The sequence below is a fragment of the Ictalurus punctatus genome, chromosome 16, assembly GCF_001660625.3.
Source record: "Ictalurus punctatus breed USDA103 chromosome 16, Coco_2.0, whole genome shotgun sequence".
Classification (NCBI taxonomy): domain Eukaryota; kingdom Metazoa; phylum Chordata; class Actinopteri; order Siluriformes; family Ictaluridae; genus Ictalurus; species Ictalurus punctatus.
The window spans coordinates 8,590,001-8,596,752 of NC_030431.2; the positions used below are offsets into that span (position 1 = coordinate 8,590,001).

The 6,752-nt window shown below is 38.3% G+C and overlaps 1 protein-coding gene across 5 annotated transcripts in view; it reads left to right on the plus strand.

Annotated features, from left to right (window-relative positions):
- Positions 1–4,255, plus strand: part of LOC108276837 (keratin-associated protein 16-1) — a 93,994-nt gene extending 89,739 nt beyond the window's left edge. For 4 of the 5 annotated variants that reach the window (XR_008398156.1, XR_008398155.1, XR_008398154.1 and 1 more), the window contains 2 exons: positions 787–852; positions 1,642–4,255. The gene's annotated coding sequence lies outside the window, so the exon portion shown is untranslated. Of the gene's footprint in view, positions 1–310; positions 450–786; positions 853–1,641 lie in introns of those variants that run through there. The other variant, XR_008398159.1, reaches the window with a different exon arrangement.
- The last annotated feature ends 2,497 nt before the right edge of the window (positions 4,256–6,752 follow it).

Consider the following 6,752-nt stretch of genomic DNA (forward strand, 5'->3'; position numbering starts at 1 on the left):
GGATTCTTTGTCTTTATAAAAAAAATATATCTGTACAACCGCAAAACAAATGACGCGAATGAATAAAACTTATGCATGTTAGTCCAGTGTAAATATTTTACATAATTGTAACCATTGATATGAATTTGTGAGATTTGATTGATTGCTTGCTATTGACTTACTAGTGAGGGGCCATGTCATACCATGGCAATCATCCTTTTTTTCCTCTTGTGTGAATGTATTTAAATGCACGTGTCTTTGGGGGTGAGGGGAGAAAAGAAGGGTGGTAGCTGGTGTCTAAATCTTGTAAAATGGTTTTCCTAATATGGGCTGTCTCTCCTGAGACTCCTCCTCTTCCCTATAAGTGGGCAGGACTCTATCCTCTTATTCAGCCAGTGATGACACAGCTACGACTCACTTCCCCATTAATTGGCTGAAACCAGTTCTTACAGGAACTGTCGGTGATAAATGTGAGAGTTCTCAGAAATCATTCATTTCTTCCTTCTTCACAGCTAAGGGACACTCCAGGGCAGTGTGGATGTTTCTTTGTGTTATCATTTCTTAAGGACCTCAATTTTTAGATCATTTATATGTATTTTTGTGATTCTCTCTTGTTATTATTTTTCTTCATTGTTTTTTTTTTTGTTTGTTTGTTTTTTTTTAAATCTGGTAACAGTGTTCTGTCTGTGGTAAAGGTTTTATATTGCTTAGCCCTCCTTCTGGGAGAAGTAGAGATAGAAGAAGGTAACCTTTAGCGTGGATGAGTAAAATTGGTGACCTACTTCCCCCCTTTCTTGTCTTCTTAAGCTCTGTTACGCAGTTTGTTGCCTCTCTCCTGAAGACGAACCTTGAGGTGTTGGAGCAACACCGGCAGTGAGTATCACAACTTTTTTTCTCTATCTGTTCTACCGTTCTTCTTCTATCACTGTTTGCTAATGCATTGTACATGCATAATTTATTAGCTAATTGTAGTGTTGCGGTGGGTTGGTGCTGTCATTCATGGTGGAAGAGTGTGGTGTGGCAGAGTTCATTGTGTGTCTAGGGTTAAAATGGAGTGGTGACTGTGGCCTGTTCAGGGTCTGGCTCCTGAGGGATGCTGAGTCATGCTCAGCAGGTGGAGCTGCTATGACTGAAGTGTACACTCCCCCACGTCACTCACAACCCCCACCCTCCATCCCCCTTCCCCTTAGCAAGCGAACCCTGTTGAACTCGATGCAGGCTGATCGAGACAGGAGGGGCCCCCAGGGGCTGAGAGGGTGGGGGAATTCTACTCCCAATTCCTGCCACTAACAATCTCTCACAACTCTGTAGAAGCTGTGGAAACAAAGACATTACACCTTTTAGCTCACTGCTCTTCTAGGTTGGCCTGCTTTTGACTACTTCCGTTTTTTGTTTTTTTGTTTTTCACCTGAATCGATTTCTTTCTTGTAACTTAATCTTCCTGGTTTGAAAAGCTTTGGAGCAAAAAGCTATTTAACTGGTAATAAGAAATACCGGCTTGCATCAGATGCATCTAGAAGGAAAAGGGGATGGTGAAAATATTGAACATTAAATGAGATTTTAAATTACTCTGTTCCTTAAGGATTGTTTGTTTGTGTGTGTGTGTGTGTGTGTGTGTGTGTGTGTGTGTGTGTGTGTGTGTGTTCTCTCTCCATTGTGCAGGATGAAAACTCGCTCTCCTGGGTGTTTCAGAAGGTGGTGACCATCTTGTGTGTGTGTGTGTGAGTGTGAATGAGTGGCAGAGAAATATTCAGGGGGTAAAATTAAAAACTTTGTGTGGGTGTAGTTGTGTGTCAAAAGAGTGAGAATGAAATTTTCACCAGGTTGTTTCACTCACATACTACCTGAGCCTGTCTGTATTTCTCAAATTAAAAAAAAAAAGAAGAAGAAGAATTTTTGAGTCTCTTTGTTCTCCTTTGTACCTGTGAAAAGTAATTGGCTTCTTACAGAGTTTAATATAGTAAATGGGGCTGGAGAGATGTAAGGTTGCAGCATTGTGTTTTGGCAGAACAGCTTTATTTAAAAGTGCAGGAACTTATTGACCATTGAGGCCTTCAGATTATGACATCTAGATATATTTTATTCTCAATAAATCATACATATATCTCAATAAATAAGTCATCATTTACATTTGGGTTATGAAATAGTGTTGGTGCTAAACACTGAAACTGTAATAAATATCAGTGAATCATACTGTAGTTTCCAGTAGTTACTGTTTAATTTCCATAGACTGAGAAACAACTTGTTAGTCAGACCAGGGCTTCACAATCCTGGTAATATGTGCAATCATATGAACATGAATTTTTCAGAGATTGTGGATGAGTGGATGGAGGTTCACTATTCTTGAGCAGTTCACCTTTTTGTGTATGTTTTATCTGACTGAGATCACAACTGTGCTTATATTGACAGCAGAATACTGACTGTTGTTGGGCTGTCACTGTTTATATTAATGAGACTGGCTGATAGTATGTCTGACATTGTGACTACTGTTTTGTGATATTGAGGGTTTCAAATTTAGGTGTATGTTGTATATCTTATAGAGATCTTCTCTAAAATACTCCCTGATCAGAACCGTGCTTATATTGGAAGCAGAATACTGATTATTGATGGGCTCTCACTGCTTATGTTAATGAGACTGGCTAATAATATGTCTGATATTGTGACTACTTTTTTTATGTTTTTCTTTAGGTAATGCAATTCATTCAGAAGTTTCTAAACAATGTTAAAGATTTTTGTGTTCTTTTATGCCTGGTCTTGGCACTCATAATAAGGTATAATGGGTGCCAAGACCCAATATTAATTAATGCAATATGATGTAATTTATTTTTTGTTCCTTGATTATACAAAAGCTTCTTTGCCTCTTTTTTCATTTTGTAATTTTTTTTTAGAACTGCTTGTGAAATGTTTTCTCCCTCATCTGTGCTTTTTTGTAACACTGCCCTGGTATGCTAGCCTGGAAGCTTCAGGCATATAAAAAAAAATGGAACAGTGTGGGGTTTCTTTGCTGTTACCTTAGCTGAACCCTGGGCTGAACTCAATGCACTGTACTGCTGGCAGGAAGGATATGAAGAAGAGAGAGAAAGGGGGATACAAGCAAGAGGCTAAGCATGTTCAGCTAGCGGACATGCTCGTCAGTGAATGGGAAGCACATTTTGAACCGCTATAACAGGACATATTTGGTTACAAAATAACAGAATATGGCCTCCAACAACCACCTCCTACCATTCCTCTTTGTCTATGGTAAGTGTTCTTTTCTTTCCTTTCCATTTTATTCTTCATGTGTGGATCAGGCATTTCCATCCATCTCTCCCAGTGTGTCAGATAGCTTATCAGACTGGTGTTGGCTGTTTTAATGCATGGCGACAACAGTCTGTAGGCTGTCTGACATTTTGGGCTTTTTCATCCAAAAATACACCTTATTTGTTATCTTCAAGTTTGTTTTATTGTTATTTCTTGTCTTGCTTTTAAATAGTTTGCCATGGTTCAGTGATTTAAGCTAAACTTTTCCCTTTAAACTATTGGATGAAGTAGTACAGTTTTATAAATGCGTATGTAAATAACCAGTACATGTAATTCTCTACATTTCTGTTCATACATTTATGTACTATAATTTTCCCTTTTGGGGTGAGAGAGAGAGAGAGAGAGAGAGAGAGAGAGAGAGAGAGAGAGAGAGAGTGAGAGAGAGTGTGTGTGTGTGTGTGTGTGTGTGTGTGTGTGTGTGTGTGTGTGTGTGTGTGTGTGTGTGTGTGTGTGTGTGTGTGTGTGTGTGTGTGTGCGTGCATGTGAGCTTGTGTGTGTCCGGAGCCTTCCTTCAACTACCTATGTTTTTTACAAATCCAAAACACACTTTATTGCAACATACAATGTTATGACAGTTTTGCTGTTTGGACTGCTTATCCCTCCCCTCTCTGTTTATTGCTTTTATGGATCAGTGTTTATTTGTCTCTGGGTCTGCAATAATTTCTTCATTCTTTTTTTGCTTAAAGTGACTACACTGGCATAGATGTCCCTCTGAGGGAACCCTTATAGTATGTCCCTCTGAGGGAACCCTTTACACCCTTTTAGGAGTCTAAGATCCCTTAAAGAATGCCTGAAGAACCTAAGAGTGCACCTTTTTTCCTTTTTAATCTCAGATTTGTGATCAAGAGACCTTTTTTGAATTGCTTCCTAGTTCTGAACATTCTATTTTTTATTTCTTGGTAAATTTTGTTTTTCGTATGACTATTTGTATGATTATATAAGTGTATATTAACAAAAATAAACAAGGTTGCATTAATGCTTAGTCTGGCTCTTTGTTTCTTGCTGTGGCATGATTGATCACCCTATACCAAATGTCTGAGATATCTATATATCATTATATCTGTGTGTCATCTCTCTCAAAAGACCCATTTACAGAGACATACTTATCTATTTCATCTAGAAATAGTTGAAAAGACAGCTTTATGGTCAAAGACTGAAATAAGAAAGTTATTGAACACATCTTATTATATTTAATGAGTTAAGACTTCATCCAAGATATAGTGAATAGTACCTCTACTCACATACCCCGTGTCTGTACTCATTTCACTTTAGTGTGTTTTTTTTTCTTGAGCCGTTTGTGCACCTTTATTTCTTTAATTAGAGTTTTTATTGTCATTTGTGTATGCACTTGTGAAAATGACTTTGCTTCTTACAGAGTCCAATATAGTAAATGGGGCTGGAGAGGTGTAACGTGTGTGCAATAAGTCATTCATAAACAGAGTATGTCATATCCTTTGCAACTTATATCCTGGAAACTATTCCAGTTTGGTAGTTTGGTACATAGTTGGTACATACGTAGTTTGGTTTCTGAAGCAATGATATATCTGCCAGACGGTTTTAAACTGTCAGTTATTGATTAATATTACCTTTTCAAATTCACAAGGGAAATGTATTCTATTTATGGCTATATGACTAAATTGTCTCCTTCAGTGGGCTATTCTATACTACTTTCTAATGATCAGAATTATGCAAACAATAAATTTTTAAAGGTAAACTGAGAAAAGTAGCAGTGTAGAAGCCAAGTCATTTTCTAATTTGTAAGTCACTTTCGATAAAAGCGTCTGCTAAATGAATAAATGTAAATGTAAATGTAGTATAGCAACAGTTATTAATCATGGGTAAAACTGTTAATTTCTCAGTCTCACCCCCAAACTTGCCTTAATACCGCATAACATTGTTTTTAAAATGCAAAAGAATACATACTCTCACATATACATACACTGGATGGTCCTTCAAATGGCCCCACCAACATTTAATATGGGGTTGTATTTTCCATCCATCTTCAACCGCTTACTCCTTTTCAGGGTCACGAGGAACCTGGAGCCTATCCCAGGCAGCATCGGGCACAAGGCGAGGTATACCCTGGACAGGGTGCCATTCCATCGCAGGGCACACAATCACACACACATTCATACACTATGGACACTTTAGACACGCCAATCAGCCTACCATGCATGTCTTTGGACTGGGGGAGGAAACCCCCACAGTGAACATGCAAACTCTGCACACATAGAGCTGCGGGAATCGAACCCTGACCCTGGTGGTGTGAGGCGAACGTGCTAACCAATTCATTACCAATAAATGGCCAAGGAATAAAAATAGGAATTCTGTCTGAAAGTTTCACTGAAACTATTATGCAAATCTCTTGTTCAAATATTTAATTTTAATAAGGCTTTAATATTATACAGTCACCTCTGAAAGTATTGGAAAGGCAAGGCCAATTCTTTTGTTTTTGCTATATATTGAAGACATTTGGATTTGGGTCATTCCATCTCAAGTGGTCCAATGCAGGTTGCTCGACTGAGTGATTACCTAAGTTACATTTAACTACGATGGCCGTCTTTGTGTTGTGTCAAGGCAAACAACAAATTTTGGTTATACAGCTGTTCATGGAAACCTCAATATCTCAGCTCAGGACGGGCCAAGCTCCTTGGAACAAAAGCTGATCTCTAGAGCACATTACAAGGTACATGCACATTTTGCACATTTGTTTTCCTTAGATTTAGAACTTACAGTAGTGCTTAAAAGTTTGTGAACCTTTTACAATTTTCTATATTTATGTATAAATATAATCTTAAGATTTTCAAACAAGTCCTAAAAGTAGATAAAGAGAACCCAATTAAACAAATGAGACAAAAATATTATACTTGGTCATTTATTTATTGCAGAAAATGATCGAATATTACATATCTGTGAGTGGCAAAAATATGTGAGCCTTTGCTTTCAGTATCTGGTGTGACTCCATTGTGCACCCCATTGTGTTTATCAGTCCTGCACATTGGCTTGGAGGAATTTTTGCCCAATTTTCAGTACAGAACAGATTTGGCTCTGGGATGTTGGTGGGTTTCCTCAAATTAACTGCTTGCTTCAGGACTTTCCACAACATTCTTATTGGATTAAGGTCAGGACTATGACTTGGCCATTTCAAAACATTTAGTAAACTTTATTCTTCTTTAACCATTCTTTGGTAGAACGACTTGTGTGCTTAGGGTCATTGTCTTGCTGCATGCCCCATTTTCTCTTGAGATGGACAGATGTCCTGACATTTTCCTTCATTCATTGTTCCATCAATGATGGCAAGTGGTTCTGGGCCAGATGCAGCAAAACAGGCCCAAACCATGATACTACCACCAGCATGTTTCACAGATGGGATAAGGTTCTTATGCTGGAATGCAGTGGAATACAGAAACATATGGCTTAATCAGATCAGTGAAGGCCAGCACAGGCGCAGTAGTCAGACACTGAATTATCTG